The sequence below is a fragment of the Anoplolepis gracilipes genome, chromosome 5 (genome assembly GCF_047496725.1).
Source record: "Anoplolepis gracilipes chromosome 5, ASM4749672v1, whole genome shotgun sequence".
Classification (NCBI taxonomy): domain Eukaryota; kingdom Metazoa; phylum Arthropoda; class Insecta; order Hymenoptera; family Formicidae; genus Anoplolepis; species Anoplolepis gracilipes.
The window spans coordinates 11,242,420-11,260,459 of record NC_132974.1 but is presented as its reverse complement, the minus strand read 5'-3'; the positions used below and the strand labels follow the sequence as shown (position 1 = coordinate 11,260,459).

The window sequence follows — 18,040 nt, the reverse complement described above, 5'->3', positions numbered from 1 at the left end:
GTATCTCCGTTTGTTGTACGATCAGATATGCCATGATAACCATGATGTAAATTGCCCATCGAATTCAAAAGCGACTTTTCGCGATTTATTTTTATATTACGGGAGAGAAGGTAACTCTAAAATTTGTCATGCGTTTTATTTACGTATTAAAATAACAAGTAGTATAACAATGGCAATCAACAATAGATTGGCTCTCCACAGAATGCTTGATTGCGCAGTCAGAAATGCTGGAGATTCAAGATTCCGCGACCGACCTCTCTAATTGGTGTTGGTCAGAACGGGACTACGGGATCGTTATTAAACCAAGTTCGGATCGAGCGACGGTGTGTAAAACGTCCGTTCCACGATGCAGCTGGGATTCGGTCAATCGGAGCGAATAAATTGTTGAAATGCATTTTGCACGATGAAACGCGGCGCAAACCCCAGGGGTTAAACGGAGCGAATCGAGCTGAAATAGGCTGCGTCGACACGCAATTGGACTTTGTAATGCAGTGAAGAAAAATTCTACTAAAATTCGAAAACTTTAGCATCGATCGCATATAATTGCGTCAAGCGTCCATTGTATTTTGATAAAAAAAAAAAAAATCAAATTAATCCGAGTTCTTATCTGGAGGCTAATTAAAGAATCTTAATGTGATTAATAAAGCTTTGCTTCTCGAATCGCGCACGTTGATCGCGCGTGAATTATTCCCGCATAGCAACTGTGTTTTATACTTATCGGCTACATGTAATCTCGATTAGTAGAAACTGAGGAGATCGCGCAGAACAATCGCTGCTTGCCGAGTACAACGCGGCTCCGCCGAAACAATAGGACCTGTTTCAGACCGTTACTCAGTTATCCGCGATTTCGGTAAATCTCGACTAAATAGAATCCTAGAATGCAACGCTCTCGGAAATGTCTCCCGATGTTCCCTCCGAAATTCTCGCTCGATCGTATTTGGATTCCACGGCGTGTACAGGATATTTCAGAATCCGACAATCCCGGGACCTAAGAGATTACAGGGTCCGAAAGTCCAAGAATCTTGGAATGCGGGGGCTAAGAATTTAAGATTCGTTTACGGATATCACTGACGTCTCAACAATGGGAGCCAGCTTTAAGAAGGTATCCCCTCCCTTTCTAAAATACCGTACCACCTTGCACACTCTTTCTAGATTCACAGATAAGCGAGACAGTAGCTGACTTTACACGCCAACTTCGTTAACGTTGAAAATAGACCGAGCCCTGAATTTTCCTAATCTACATCCATTTAATCGATTACCTCTGTGAGAAACATTTTCGAGATATTTCGCGTGAGATAATTTGTTGTTGGGATCCCCATCAGCCCTCTAAAAATCCGCGCTGAGAATCGACTGCTGCGCGACCTGCTTTTCTATCGTTATTATCCTTTAACATTCAAAATGATAAAAGTGCAAATGAAAGAGAAACAATGGCCCTCTAATTTTTCAGTTTTTGGATGAAGATAATAATTTTCAAGCTTTTACAGATTAAAGTTTCATCTCTTTTTCCGAGATCCCCGAATGTACTACTATTTTCTCTCGAGACTCATTCTAAATTTGCCTCTCGAGGATTCTTATCAGAAAATAAAAATGGAGTGCTAACTTGAGATAAATCAATAAAAGATACTTTTCTTCTCTTATACATGCGCAGAGAATTCGCAATATATACATATTTGCATGTTATATTATATATTCACGTATTAGATTTGAAAAAAATATTTTTTTTTTTTTATAATTTGCTGAAAACTTTCCAAAACTTTTAAAACACTCTATCGGCGAATCGGATCGAATGGAATCGAAGCGAAAGAGCGTCAATTTTATTCACGGCTAATAGGACTTTTAGCACAGGAGTCACTATGAATCGATACGTGCCCGGAAGTGGCACGCTCTATTTATCTCAGGGTGTTTGTACGTTATCGGCGAATTTCGGAGTATCTGTTTCATGTCTGTTAAATGGAGTCCTCGGTCGTGATGTGTCCCGAAACGTCTCAATGCGCTCGATCACGAGACTTGCGCTCTCTCCAACACTAAACACATATACAGGATATATACAGGATTTACAGCAACTTGGATGGAGTATCTTCCCCACGGAAATCGCCCACGTTGCTATTACCGGAGGGCATCAACGACCTGTCGGTCCGGATTCCACCTATTACGTATATATATATATATATATATTTTGCGCTCTCCAGTTTCTCTAGAAATCTCTAGGATCTTAGCATCTCTCTCTCTCTCTCTCTCTCTCTCTCCGTTATATGAGTTTTAGAACTTTAGAATCTTCACTCTTTATCTCATTGTTGAAATTCTGGAATACTGAAATTAGATCCACCTGCTTTGAATACTTTAAGATATACACGGATTCGAGTATTAAATTGTAGAGTCTTAAAATTTCCATGTGCCATATATCGAAAGATGTCTCTATAATTGAAAACAAATATATTTAAACTTTTCTCTTGAATATAACGGGTAAACACTAACATTAGGTCAAACTCATCTGACGATTAATGCAAGCTTCATATTCGAAAGCCACTTAATCGCTTAGGGATATACGTACTTAGGTGCCGGAATTAATCTTCACCGGAGAAACTTTACGAAAGGCTTCGATCGCGCTATTATCGGGCACTAGTTTCAGAACACCCGGTGTATGTAAGCAATAGCGTCGCCTATAGCGATGGCAACCTATTTTACACGGGTCGCCGAACCCCACGAATTATTGGCCGGCTCCCAGTCAATAAGGATACGCTGGACGTTATCGCAGGACTGCCAGGATGCGAACGGACACGTTACAAGACCGGCAAAGAATCGCATTTGTTTTCCCCAGCTTTCATCGCTTTACGACGCGCGGCTTAATATCGTGAAATATCGTATCCATCATATCCGATATATGAATATTTGAGATATATAAAGAAGCGTTATATACATCGGAAACCTGTTATCTCTGACCGCTGCAAAAAAATCTATCGATATTTAAGAGGGAAGTAACTCTGCGATAAATATAACGATAACGCCCCGTAGAAATTAATTTACGTTGGATAAAATTATTCTAATACGAGTGGAAATTATTTTCCTCGCTGAATTTTCCTTCTCACGGAGAAAATTCTCCGCGAGACTCCGCGAGCTCGTATATTTATGCGGAACATTTAATATTAGTAACACTTGTCTGCCTGAAAGCCACGTTTTTTCGCAATTTCCGCGTAATGCATCCCTGATTACATCGCGAAGGAAAGAGATTTCTCCTAGCTCGGGACAACTTTTGCCTCGTATAATGTTATTGTTATCATTGTAACAGAGAGAAAGAGAGAGAGAGAGAGAGAGAAAATCGTACGGCGAGACGTGGAAAATTGCCGGTGATTGAAATAACGCCGGAATAATTAAATATTAATCATGGGCGTTGCGCATTAAGCGGTACGCGCGATTTTCATCACATCAGTCGGGTAAATATTAAAATGTGCAAATACGACCACGTCTCTCTCTCTCTCTTTCTCCCATTATAAATGCGAGAGGGAGTTTTATCGATGAATTTCCGGCGCGAATATATCGAGCGCGCGAAAATGGAGATAACAAGCCGCCGCGAGACGTTATAATCTCATAATCTTACGATGCGAATCTAAGGATGACGTTTCTTGATTACTTAGCATTATACATATAACGCTGAATACTGATCTCTCTTCACCTTTCCTTTTCTCTCTCTCTCTCTCTCTTTCTCTTTTCTATTTTATCTCTTTATAGGTTACTAAAGGCCGCACCGAAAACAAAGTGAGTCGGGTCAGGAATATTTGCGCGCTTACGTTTCATAGCGCCTGTTCTCGGAATGTACAGCACACAAATTATTTCGCGACTAATTACCTAGGCGCACCTGCAAATTACTACGACTATAACTGCGACAAATGTACGCGGATATATTCCTGCGCGAGAGAACATACATCTAACGGGGGGAGGGGAAGGGAGAGGGGAGTTTAGAAGGGAAAAATAGTAGGCGCGACACGGATACACACACACACACACACACACACACACACACACACACACACACACACACACACACACACGTATATATATACGAATTGGTGCACGTGTGCTTTTCCTCACTACTTATGCGAGCTGTTTTGCAATTTAGAGAAGCATCGAGTGCGGTGATTTTCATACCGCCGTCGGTAATTCGTGGAGAAGCCACGAGACGCCACGCTCAAAGAAATATTCCGAGAGCGGAGATACGGGGACGGAATATTTTAAGAGCGACGGCGCAAGGATCCGCCACGAAGTGTGCATATGCAAATGATTTTTCAGCCACGGGGCGACCGCCGTCGTCTCTGGAGGAAAGGGGATTTTTCTCAAATGTGTGAGAGCACGAAAATTCTCTTGCAGAAACCCGACGGCACGCTGTTTCTCTTGCGGTGAAGGTGTCTTGATGGCAATTAAGGGCCATCTCTCCAAGGGCTACACTCTGAAAGTATCCAACTCTCGTCAACCTCGGACAAAAAGGACGAATAGCGGGCAAATAGATAAGTGTGTTTCGGTGTCAGCATAATTGATAAACATACGATATTGTTATATGTGTAACTTTTGCAACTGTTGGACTAATTTTTATAAGATACTGACATTGATTTATTCCGAGAAATAATATAATTTCCGTAATACTTATCACGATAAATCGTATATTTACAGCTGCAATTTTTTTCTCAACTTAATTTTTTCAAATACATGACATACTTTATCACGAAATCATGCTCGATATATCATCTAAACGTTTCATTTTCTCTAGCATGTCTCTCTCGCGACGCGCTTTTTGTTATTTTCCCTTATCGCTGTACAACGTAATCCCCAGTCGCCATCTTTCCACCTCAAGCGAATCTCCTTTACGGGGTAAAGCGGCGGTTACTTTCATTCCGGAGGTGTTAAGTAAAGTGGACCATCCGTTTCGATCGTCGGGAAGATTTAAGAAGCGCGCAAGAAAATTTCGCCGACTACTTTCGGGATCGATTTTTGTTTTAAAAAGACGTAGTAAGTAGATACTATTATAAAAAAAAAAAAAAAAAAAAAAAAAAAAAATGACACGTATTGCGTATCTATAAATCCGTCAAGCCGCAGAATTCAAAGTTTAATAATCCAAAAATCGGAAAAATTGCAAAAATGTTTTCTTCACCGTGGCGCTTCGAGATTGATGTCTTTGCGACACACGATAGTCAGGACATTATTAATGCACGCAATAAGCGACGTCGGAGAAAAATATGGAACCCGTGCAACGTATCGGTGATTTTACCGAGGAACATACATTTTTCGTGAATTTCCATTTCTCCGTAGCCACAACGATCGATACGCCTCGAACTCGGTCGTACAGAATTATTTATCCAGTCACGTGTCCGAAATAATTCATTATCAAAGTCAGCCGACATTAACGGTCAATCGTGGTAGTTTGAACCTTAAAATCAAAATACCCTTGTACGCAAAAATCCCTCTAATCGAGAGAATGAAACGTTTATCTTTTTAAACAAATTATTCAAACCTTCTTTTTCAATCTAATAAATGAAAAGTACGCGAGAGAGAATAAATTTAGGAGCAATATCAATTCTCTAAATTAGTCAATATATATATATATATATATATATATATATATATATATATATATTTCCAGCTGAAAATCCCTGATACATTTAGCCTTATCTCAGTTCGCGCGCGCGCATGCGCACACGCCACTCTTTCTGATCTCTGTAATAAAAGAAGTTTACTTTTACGATCAGGCGACAAAGTCAGAACAGCAACTTTGCTTGACGATTAATTAATGGTTAAAACTCTCGTCTATACAATTTAAACACTTGCCGGGAATAATCTAGCGTCAATCTATTTTTCAGACCGAGGACAGACGCTGCCAGGAACACCTGTCCCACTCTTAATTAACATCGATAATCCGCATCCTCTCTTCTCTTTCTGCTTTCAAAAGCACCTTATGTGCGTGAAGGATCTTTTCTCAACGATCTCGAAACTCGAAAGTATTTAAAGTTACGTCGTCGTAAAGTGCCGCTAATCGTGAAAAAGGCCCGTCAAAATGAAACTCGTTTTACTTTCGAAATTTTTATCTTTCGATTATTCCTCGACGATGATTCGATTGCTTCTGTCGAGAATCGTCGAATTAAAAGCGTATGATTAAATTCAAGACAGTATTGACATTTCTTATATTTTACATTCGTAACACCTGTCAATAACTGATGTATTGATTTTCATCTATTATTACAAATGCTATGGATAGCTGCACAATGGCATAGATGAATATCTGTTATCAACCGATTAAAAATACAGCAATATTATCGTAATATCGTAAATCCTATTCAAAGATGGACACGCACGGGGCTGATCATTATGCGAGCTATCCCGAGATTCGGGCTAATAATTGTGCGCCCGATAACGGCTATTTTGTATCTCCTGAGAGAGAATACTCGAAGCACTCGTAATATCGGATAGATTATTAGATTACGTAGTCGTAAACCTGTAAAGGACATCGCGTTGGACACCCCAAGGAATTTCGCTTCGTCGGAGAAATTATTTTACCAAAAATTTTTCAATTCCACGCATTGTTATATAAATTATTTTATAATCTTATATAATTGTTTCCGACGAAAATTTCGATTATATATGAGAAAATAACATTATCGAGTTTTCAAAACGTTGCTTGGAAGCTCGAAGTGAAGGAAAGGCTTTCTCTCGAAAAGCTTCGTCCTTTGACGCGAAAAGCTCGCATCACCGGTGAACAAATCGCGCTCTTTCAAGCGCGAGCATTATGTATTCACTTAAGTTCGCAGAAAAGTAGACAATGGGACGTAAATTCACGCGGACTTTCATCTCGATTGGGGGACCGCTCTCAACGTTGGAAAATCAGAGTCGGGCAACTCTTCATGGAACACAGCTCCAAAAATGGGGAATCACGACTGCGACAGTTTGCCGAACAAAAAAATCAAATAAGCGTCCATCTCAAATTCGCGTGTCGCGATTAATTGGACGGTCATGCCACAGTGGACCAACGGACAAAAATACTATTTTCCTCTCGCAATTCAAGTATCGAATATGAAGTTAACCGGTTATCTATTGCACGCAACGATAAAATGCAGTATATTTTTTTTTTTCCGCCAAAGTTTCGTCTATTTTTCGCAACAATCATTCGACAGTCCTTCCCTAATTGAAATGCTCCGCCTCGTTTCGAAATATATAACGCCAGACACAGTTTTTAGGTAATTGTTACGCATCGATCGACGCTCGTCCGTTTAAACAGTTTGCGCCAGCGCAAAGGAGGATCACGATTCTCCTTTCTGTAACTAAATGTTGATACTGGAGGTTGAACAGGAGGGCGAATTCCATAAATGACAGATAAAGAAGGAACGTCAGTGTACCGAGGAATATTTAATGCCCTCCTCTTTTGGGAGGAGGCAAAAGGCGGAAGTGATTTCCATTGGACAAAAGGGCAGTAAATATTATGTCCCATGCGGGTCGCCGGATCGCTTTATGCTCTCTTTGACGGAAGAGAGACACGAAAGAAGTTTACTCTCAAAGCCTCTCTTGTAAACATTGTTACTTTGCGAGCGAATGAAAATCGCACCAGCCAACGAGACGAGTGGACAAATGCGCGCGCGCGCACACACACATATGTGAAGAACAATGGCAGAGATCTCGGTTAACTGACAGAAAAGATATTAAGAATACTTGGCCGGAAAAAAATGCCAGTTTAATCATCGTGATGATAGTTTAAACGCGTTTACGAGAAAGTGGCACAATGTTTTTTTTTTTCCATTTTTATAATTTTATATGTGACATTAATGTTAATATTTCAATTTAGGAACAAAACTGTAATTTGAAGACTTAAAGTAATGTCGAAATAAAAAGTAACTTTTCTCAAGAATTTTTTTTATAGGTAAAATAAAAATAATTGAATTAAAAAGTCAACTTATGAAAATCATAAGCTTGCTTTATTTTACCCGCGAGGATAAATGATTTTTAGTCACGCTTTTTAACCTACATCTCATAAAAAAAAAAAAAAAAAAATAAAAATAAAGCACACTGCAATCTGTCTTTCTCTTTCCTTCACCCTTTAAAGATAGTAAAAAAAAACTTTTCAAATTCGCTACTCTTTTTTTTCCGTACCCTCGCGGAAGTATGGAAATGGAGAACTCTCAATTTATGTCCGACTCGTAGTCAAGCACGTACTTCATCGCCCTGATTCCTTTACCGAGCTTTCTTTTTTTTTATTCAAGAAAATCCAGGATTTCCGTTTCGGATCGATCAAAACGCTTTAAGGAAAGAGGGTAACCCGATACTTGTCATTACCGCCGGTCTAGGATTTCACGAAGCGTGCTGAATCGAGACGGAAGAAAGCGGTGGACGTATCGAATATCGCGAGTCTCACCGAAAAAGAGAAGAAGGTAGAGTTGGAGAGAGGCACGAGCGAACAGGAGGAGAGCACCCTGCCAGTTTATCTTTCGGATTCTCGTAAAGGAGTTTAAGTCCACATTTATAGCCGTCCCGTTATCGTCCCACCGAGAGGAAAGTATATCACTTGATTTATGTGCCCGAGCGTGTCGCGACAACCCGACTACGAAGCTGATGCACCTAAATGCATCGATAATGACAGCCCGATAATGGGGAAAAGATCGCGAGACCCATTATATCTTTCGATATGAGTCGTGGGAAGTGATCATTAATTTAATTTGTAACAATTAAACCTTCACGTATTATAATATACTATTACAACGGTATGTAAATATAAAAATTTTTACGCTTATTGTACTATGTATATAATAACAATTGTATAATTGCATGCCTTCTGCGTCGAAATATTATAGATACATAAAACTGTATAATATAATTGTAATGATTTATTACACCATTTAATTGTTGTAGGAAAATTAAATATGATAATGCAACATTGCAATTACCTACATATCGCGAATTTATAACGTCCAATTATAATTCAAATAAAATATGAAATAAAGAAATGAAATGTGATATTGAGTGTAAAAAATTATTTTTTCTTTCGGAAAATTAACATAATTCTCGAAAAACACTAAAGGGAAAAGGAGAGAGAGAGAGAGAGAAACATTTCATAGACTACCTCTCTGAAATTGAATATCGGTCGCGGGACACTATCTTCCACCGAAATATTTGTAGCCGAGAACGGAGGAGAGGTAACCCCTTTCCCGCTTTTCCACTCCTCGTATCCTAATCCTTTGAGACAGCTACTACAGGGAGATAAACGAGATCCTATCGACGTGAAATAGCACAACGCTCAGCGGCGATCTGCCGAGAGGGATCGCATTGTTGCGATATCCGCCATTACGGGAAACGTGCGTTTGGTAGCAGTAACAATAGCGGCTGTAACCCCTGTGTACGAGAGTGTTTGTAGGAGCCGCGCGCTAAAGAAAGATGCGTCTTTCTTTTACTGTGGCTACTAACGTGAAGTATCGCTCCGTAAAACCACCTGCTTCTTTGATCCTCGCGTCTTGACTCAGACATGTATTGTGAAAAATTGAACGCGGGCTTGGCTATATATCGCGAAACAATAGTGAAAACAAAAAAATTAACTGTACTTCTTGCGGCTTTTTTCTTGTCCCACATTTATCTCCGAAATAATTTCAAAATAATTTCAAAATATCCCGACAAATTAACTCTCTCTCTCTCTCTCTCTCTCTCTCTCTCTCTCTCTCTCTCTACGTCGGGGACAAACAAATTTCTTCTTTCTCTACTCTTTCCAACGTGACCGCCAATTAATACCGGCAAGCCGTAATTAATAATAACTCGTACGATAATGAATGAGCTTCGTTAAAAACAGCAATACGTATATAAATATGTATCGGAAGTTCGTGACTAATTAAAGATTGCTTTTACACGCGCGTATAATTACGTCATTCAAGTTCATACAATAATATGAAAACAATTCAGGAAACATATATCAGAGGATATTGTGGCAGAATAAAATACACTAGACAGTAGACAATAAAAAAAGCACAGAAATTTCAAGAAAATTTAAATCGCAGCACTATATCAAATAGTTATCATTTATAATATTCACTACATCTCTCAAATACCTTTCTTTACTTTATTATTTTACTTTATTATTCCTTTTTACAGTATTTATATATGGCATAACATATTTTTATATTTTATTATTTTATTTATTAGTTTAATTTTATATTTGTATTAATTTATATTATTTTTCGTATTACATTACATTTTTTTCGTATTAATTATATATTTATAAATATGCTTTTATTAATATATACATATATATATATATATATATATATATATATATATATATATATATATAATTATTACTTTGCTCATATTCTATTCATACTTAAATCAGCAGGTTTGTATTCCTAAAAATTGATCAATGTTACGTAGCAAACACGTGACAAACGGAAAGAGTGCATACTGTCTGACCTTAGCATCTGCTCTCCAATGCGTCAAATTGCGTGTGCCTTTGAACGGGTCGTCACGCATGTTGCGCCGCATTTCGATTGTTCGATACAGGAAGCGGACCACGTTTCCGTCACCTGCCTCGAACTTTCCGCTCGATTCCCGACCTGCCGGTCGCACAGAAATTACTATGGAATTATCATTACGCGTGCAATAAAACACAAAGAAAATAATGTATATTTTGTTTTTTTTTATTAAATTATTCTGCCTGCAGAAAGATACATAAAGAGACGTCAGTTCAACGCTACACACACACACACACACACACACACACACACACACACGCGCGCGCGCACGCGCGCGCGCACGCACATGTATATGTTCTTGATATTAAAAACGTATTATTATAAACTATTAATATTTAATTATTAAAGTAATTATTAATATTCATAGTTATAAAATTATTAAATATTAAATATTAAATTACAAATATGAAATGTTAAATATTAAATTATGAAAAAATGTATTATTATAAATTTCAAGTATTAATATACTTGGCAGCATAATTATTAATTTATGTATTACCAATATATTATTAAATTAAGTAATTTTTTTAATGATAATTTAAAAAAAAATTTATCTTTGTTTGACCGTGGGGGAGATTGTATTTATTTTTATTTTTTACGCGTAATGGCAAAGAGTTAGCGACGATTTTAGGTTTACCATGGTGTACGAGAGGGTTTGCACGTGGCGTAAAATTTGCGTGAAAATGGGATATGGTCGCAAAACTTTGAGAGTTGCCGTATCATCGACGAGATTTCGCCCGTATGAAGGAAAATCTTGGCAATGCGTGTAACAACGCAATTTATATGCGTCCTGCTGAATTTACATGTGAAAGAAGGCGCGGCGTAACAACGGATATTTACGTCGCGCCGTATTTTTCGCGGTTTCTACGGGGTGTCCTGGAATATATCTCGCGACAACGACAGTGTGCCAGTGGTGCCTAGTACCAGTCGACAAATAGATTCTCATTCTACCCCCCTTTCGATCTGAATGTCTTTCGGCAAACTCGGATACGACCTTAAAAAGAGGATAGCTGTTACGAAAGAATCGCGCAACTCTCGTTATCTTTGTTTGGGATTTCGAAATCAGAAAAGTTTCAAACGAGTTAAAAGGCAAACACGCCGACGGAAGAAGATATGTTAATCCTCCCGTGTGTAATGGCGCTCTGATTCTTATGTAATATACTTGTATTAATGTGATACAAGCAAAATATAATACTAATCTAGAGGTACTACCACTGATGAACAAGTTGATCGAACATCGCTTTACAATTATAATAGGTATTATTTATACTAATTAATATCGCACCAGTATTAATTATTACCGCACGAATACCATTACAAATGCATTTCTCTCGGCGCAATTCAATCTCGACCGAGTCGGAGAGGATTTCAATATAATTTCGTTATCATATTTCCCGTCTCGTGTAAAATGTGTTATAGTTATTTCTGGAATCTTTTTTTTTTTTTTTTTTTTTTTTTTTTTTTTTTAACAAGAGACATGTCTGTCTTTCTACTATTCAATCAATTTTTTGCTTAACAGACACGAGCAAAATGAAACGATTATATTCGACGGCATTTTGCCTGGAGGTTCGAAATGTACTGAAGAAATCGATAAATCCTGTTTACTCAGCCAGCTGCGCGTGTCAAAATCCGCCGGAAATTCAAGTGGAAAAAGTCAACACCGCGCAGCCGAGTCGTCGGCCCAAAAAACCATACCGCCACTTGGTCGATAACCTCCGCTTGCAGTCTCGGACTGCTTCGCGTCGGGTTACTAAGGGTTACGAAAAAAGACTCTCAAGTCCTAATCCGTTGCGCCAAAACAATTACATAAGTGACGCGATAGATCGAACGCGCTGATATTAAAAACTCACTCGACGCGAGATGAATTCCATTTTTCCTAAAAGCGAAGGGAATTTCAGGGACACACGCGCATTGAAATCACGCATATTTTTTTTATCGCCCACACGCCAGTTTTCCATCACATTAAACTAATATAATAAAATAATATTATTTTTATTCTTTGCGTATACATTTTTGAACATTAATTTATTTAATCAAATTGCATACCAATCTTTCATACATGTCTGTTATTAAATTTCGATATTACGTTTTGTTATTCATTAAAAGTTCGATCGTCGCTTGAATGCATAATGATTGAAAATAAACGAGGTTTTATTTCGTGGCATTAATGCTCAACAAGCGTCGCATCGATGAGTCTCGAGATATGATTTGTGTAAAATCAGAAAAAAAAAAAAAAAAAATATTATACGTCCACGCGGCTGCGGAAAAGTTTGCTGGATGCTTCTCAGAGGCCGCAAGATTTCTCGACACGCGTCACGTTTCACGCGAAAGTGGAAAGTTTTTCACGTGACTACAAATCGCGGAAGTTTCCACGATGGATTACTCACCGATAGTGTCATCTGCATATGAATAACAAAGGCGGATTAAGTTCCGTTATATATCACGCGCGTTTCACGCTTCAGGCCACATCGTGGAGCGAAATCGCGAAATCTGCACGATTTCGCGGATCTTAAATTCCCGGGGTAATACCTAGATATCTCTCGCTGAGCTTTCCCCGGAATTCTATCGGAGAGCCTAGGCTTTCGCGAAAATCGCGAGGTTCCGCGAACCCTCAACTCCCACGCAAGCTTGCCAAATCATCATCGGCGCGCAAATAACAGCGAGTACCGCGAATCCTAGGGCAGGTTCCGCAGATTCCTTCCTCCTTTCGCGGAGCTTGTACAAACTTTACTCGTCCCGCGCTACGATTCTGTCTTCCATATATATTAGATTCCGTAGCTCTCGCGAAGAATCTAACGTCCGCAGTTACTCCCGCATCCGTAGTTTCTACAAATCGCAACTTTTGCGAATCCGAGCTTTTCTGGTAAAACCTATCCATAACTCCCCTGTTTTTTTTTCTCTTTTCCTCTCTCCCAGCCTTCTCTCCATCTTTTCTATAGCTCCAACATTGCACTCTTAAATTTTATGAATCCCTGGATATCGCAATGTATCCCGGCATATTCGTCCCTTCGCGGAAACGTCATTAGGATTGGAACATTCTATAAAGAGAATCGGAGAGAGAGAGAGAGAGAGAGAGAAAAAAAAAGACACTCGTCCACAAAGATGAAAAAAGTGGATACGAGTCCAACGAGGGAGCGCATCTCCTGCCCATCCTCCATCCTCCATCCTCCACTCTTCTCCTCTAATTGCCTCAACCGGCACCGTGGCGGGGCCATTAATTTCGTTTAATCGACTGCTCTTCTTCTCGTTGCCAACGAGAGAGAAAGAGCTCCCGTCGGTCGATCTCTCAGTGAGCGATTTCCGAAGGGAGGAAACTCTCTGAGAACCAGAGGGAGGAAGAGGAGACGGATAGAATGGTGTTGCGTGATTTCCGCGCGAAATGATGAATTTGCCGAAACGGGAGGTAAATGTAGAAACGCGGAAATCGTAATAATCAAGGACGACGAAAAAGCCAACGCGCGCTTATGCCGATTAATAAGCGTGATGCAACAGAAATTACGGCGTCGTGATGCGACGTCGGTGGTGCAATTATGTTACAGGCAAGAAGCGACGAACTGCCTGCGGTGATTATGAGGAGGGAATTCTGACAGCGAGCGAGTGTCACCGAATGTGTTGCGATCGATTAAAGTAGCGAGATTGATACAACTATATTACACACGAGTTGAACGCAAATATCTCCACGGTGATTTTAACCACAAGACGAATTATATATGTGTCGTTAACAATATTACGAATCTGCCGACTAATGGGATAAAGACTTTCGAATTACAACAATTATACAAGGGGGAAGGAAGGCAACGCTTCCTTTCCGACCTGTCTTCTATCTTATCACCCTATCGTAGCATCGTCATTAGTTTCGACGAAACGACAGACTACAAATTCGACCTGCTCGATTCATTACAGATGTAACAGCAGAGACCACACGGGGTCACCGCATAATGGTACTCGCGCCACTTTACACGAGAGAGATGAAGTCGAGCGTGTCTAAGTGGATACAGCAAATTCGGGGTTGAATTATTGCGCCGTCGCGATTTGGTCTGCGTGTCAACCCTCTGTCAGTTGACTACCCTATTGTGATTAAATTTACGAGACTTTTTAGAGATTCGTTCGCGAAACGGCATTTTAATTTACGCCCCTCCCTTCTTTTCAATTTCTTTCCAAAGCTCCAATTGAATCTACATGACCATCCTTCCGATTCATTTATTCAAATTTTTGATTAAATTCTACAAAAGAAAAAAAAAATCTTCTTTTTATAATTTCTATCCCACCTCGTGTTATTAAAAATAAAATTCGGTAATCTTAAAATTTCTTGACCGAGTTCATGGTACTCTTCAACTTTTCCGGGCTAAACTCCCGGCGCAATTAAGTTTACACGCCTCAAATTCCCAAGTAAGTTATTAAATAAGTTTATGTTGCCTTTTCATTTTCCACCCGCAATGAAACTGTCAAATTTATATAGCACCATGAAAGTACTTGAAGATCATGCGAGACATACTCGACGGATCGCAGCGTCTTTCCTACAAACGAGGTGAAGCGATTGATTACAGGATAAAAAGCTTCTCGCATTTCTCTTCACGATAGAGAATACGAATCGAAATTCAGACCACTTACCTCGCGCGAATCGTCACGAGACACCGTTCGCCATGACCGCCGATATCCTCAAAGGAAAGCGTCTTCCAGTATCCCTCGAGATCGCACGAGACAGGGCACTGACAGATCTACATCCTTCTAAACGCACTGCTGGCTTTCGATCACGCAAGTTTCCGTGGAGAGCACACGCGAAAACAATCACCCTCTCTCCAAAGGTCGCAGAAAAATGGAATCACGTGTATCGAGAGACTCTCTCGATTTCGATCGACGAAAAGAAAGAGAGAAAGAGACAAAAAGAGAGAGAGAGAGAGAGAGAGAGAGAGAGTGAGACGGAGAGAAGGAGGGACTGAAAAAAAGGCTCGCGAGGACGACAGAAAACCCGAGTTCAGCGTTCGCGCAGCGACTGGCGCCCGACACCTCCACCCTTCCGACAACACCCCAACCACCCCCTCACGCGGGCCAAATGGGAAGGGGGTCAGAGACCAGAGGAGGGAGAGGCACGAAGAACGACGGAGAAGACCGAGCGAGACGATTCTCGCCACGAGCGGCGCTGCCAGTAGAACGTAGTAGGGCCGACAGAGAAAGAGAATCAAGTGAGAGAGAGTAGGGGTTGGTTAGCTTGGCGGATCGTATGGTGAATCCGTACGGTTTGGCGGACGACGCGGAGGGAGGGGGAGAGAAGGCGCCCCCTCCCCTCCAACGATCTCGCACCCTTTTCTTTCATTCTCTCTCTCTCTCTCTCTCTCTCTCTCTCGCTCTCGCTCTTCTCTCCTCTCTGCAACGAGAGGGATTTCCCGCGACGGGGGACCGGACGCGGAGCGCACGCGCGCGGCGTCCTAGATTTCGTCTCGCCTCCTGATTTTTCGTAATAAAAACGTTTGTCTTGCCGAGTAGCACGGCTCGCATATCTCCGACGTGGCGTGCAGCGCGCGCTACACGCGCGGCGCGTGTCTCTCGTGTGCCCCATCCCTTCCGCCTTCCGCCGGGTATACAAAACGGGGGATGTGCGGATCCGGGACGCGCGTTCGCGCGCCCGACGAAAATCGAGAGGGAACGAGAATCGATGATGGAGTGACGTGTCTCCCGCGCACCGAGCACGACGACAGGCAGGGAAAGTTGGTCGAGTGTTAAGGGGGTGTGGCTAATTCTTAAGTACGCGCGCCAGGAGTGGAATTTCCGCCCGCTCATGCGAAAAGGATGTCCTGGCATTTGTCTTCCGCCACGTGACAAAGGGGATCGAGTTGATTTAGGGGCCCGACGAGCCCTGTTGTGTTCGCTAATAGCGCCTTGCGATTTTCAAGTTTTTACCGTTTCTTGCAACAGCAATAAGGCTACGAGGAAGATGTATAAAGAGGGAAGCTCCTGAAAAAGCTAAGCTCAGTTTGATGAATTAAGCCATGCGCGACGGGATGGATTAGGATTAGAAAATAAAAACAATTTCATCAATTTACGAGACGTTCAAACATATAGGCAAAGAGTAAAAAAAAAGCGAATAATATATTACAGACGAAAATTGAAAAATAAGACTGTTGCGTCACCGTTATCTTAGAGGTAACGAATACTTTGATATCGGACGCTACCTCTCCTCTCTTTCTCTACCGAGGATCCGACTCAATTATGTAATTTAACCTGTAATTTATCCGCGTGAATATCCGGCAGAACATCTAGAGTTTGTGGTCCAAACTACTTCGCGAAACCCACTTTAACACGCTGCACTCGCGATGCAACGTTCCGCATATAATGATAAGCGTCAAAATTACCACCGCAGCCGCAACGTCGACCGCGTAAGAAATAGTTGCAAAGGTAATTATATATAGTCAAGAATATAGAGTAATTAGCTCATTATTGAAGTACAGTTGTTCGTTAATTATAGTTACATGATATCGAAGATAAAAATTAATGTGAAATTTATGTGAAATTCAAACAAGCTCTTTTCTCTTATAGAGACAAAACTCTTTGTCTACAATATATGTGTATATATTTGTAGTACAGAAATTTATTTTTAATATCAAGTTAAAAATATATAAATTTTCTCCAGTCTCTTCTATAAAAAAGCTTTTATTTTTCTTAAGCCAGCTTAAGATTGTAAAATAAATAATAAAAAATACATTTTTGTCTTATAAACAACATATATATATATATATATATATTTATTTATTTATTTATTTACACATATATATCTACATATATATATATATATATATATATATATATATATATATATATATATATATATATTGCGAATATTCTGATCGTTCTTAGCGGAAAGGATCTGCTCCCGAAGGACGAAGCAAGGCAACTGGAAAGTTAAATAGAAGCCCGTAATAACGAACCCAAGACGTGCTTCAATTGCAGGCGGACTATTTTCATATTTATCTCTTCCGCTGTAACGATACGCCGAAGCCAAGGAGCTCGTCTTTGTCGTCAATTAGTAGGATTCGAAACGTAAAAAGAGATAAATTGCACAGTTTCTTAACGATACCAAAAGAAGACTCAGAGAGAACTCATTACGTAGGACTGTCGTGCATAATGGCATATTGATGAGAATTGTTCTTTAAGAATTGTTGACGACTTGTGGAAGTTGTTAATAGAAACTGTTCGAAGCCTCGACAAAACAATTAACGGATTAAAATATTTTTCTGAGAGACAACGGGTCCTATACTCTCGTTAGAGATTTCGCTTTTCGCCAAAGAGGAAGAGAGGCTAACGATAAGCCTATATCAAGTTTTGCCGAGAGAGGCTATATTTTCGATGCAAAACATTCTATTTAGTCCAACACAAAAGGAAATCTCAGATTTTCCTGCGATTTCCGGGTTATTTTTTTTTTTTTTTTTTTTTTTTTTGACAGGAACAACGTCGGATGCGCAGAAATCGCGAATTTACACAGCGCGTATAAAATCCGATCCGAACCGAATTCAAATGGAAATTAAAAACAGTTGCGCGATTTAAAGCCGGTGTGGAAAACA

General features: G+C 40.0%; 1 protein-coding gene across 1 annotated transcript in view; it reads right to left on the bottom strand.

Moving 5' to 3' along the window:
• The window catches only part of LOC140665729 (uncharacterized), a 113,676-nt gene extending 98,170 nt beyond the window's left edge, over window positions 1-15,506 (bottom strand). The window contains exon 1 of the mRNA XM_072892192.1: window positions 15,096-15,506. The gene's annotated coding sequence lies outside the window, so the exon portion shown is untranslated. The remainder of the gene's footprint in view (window positions 1-15,095) is intronic.
• Window positions 15,507-18,040: the final 2,534 nt, after the last annotated feature.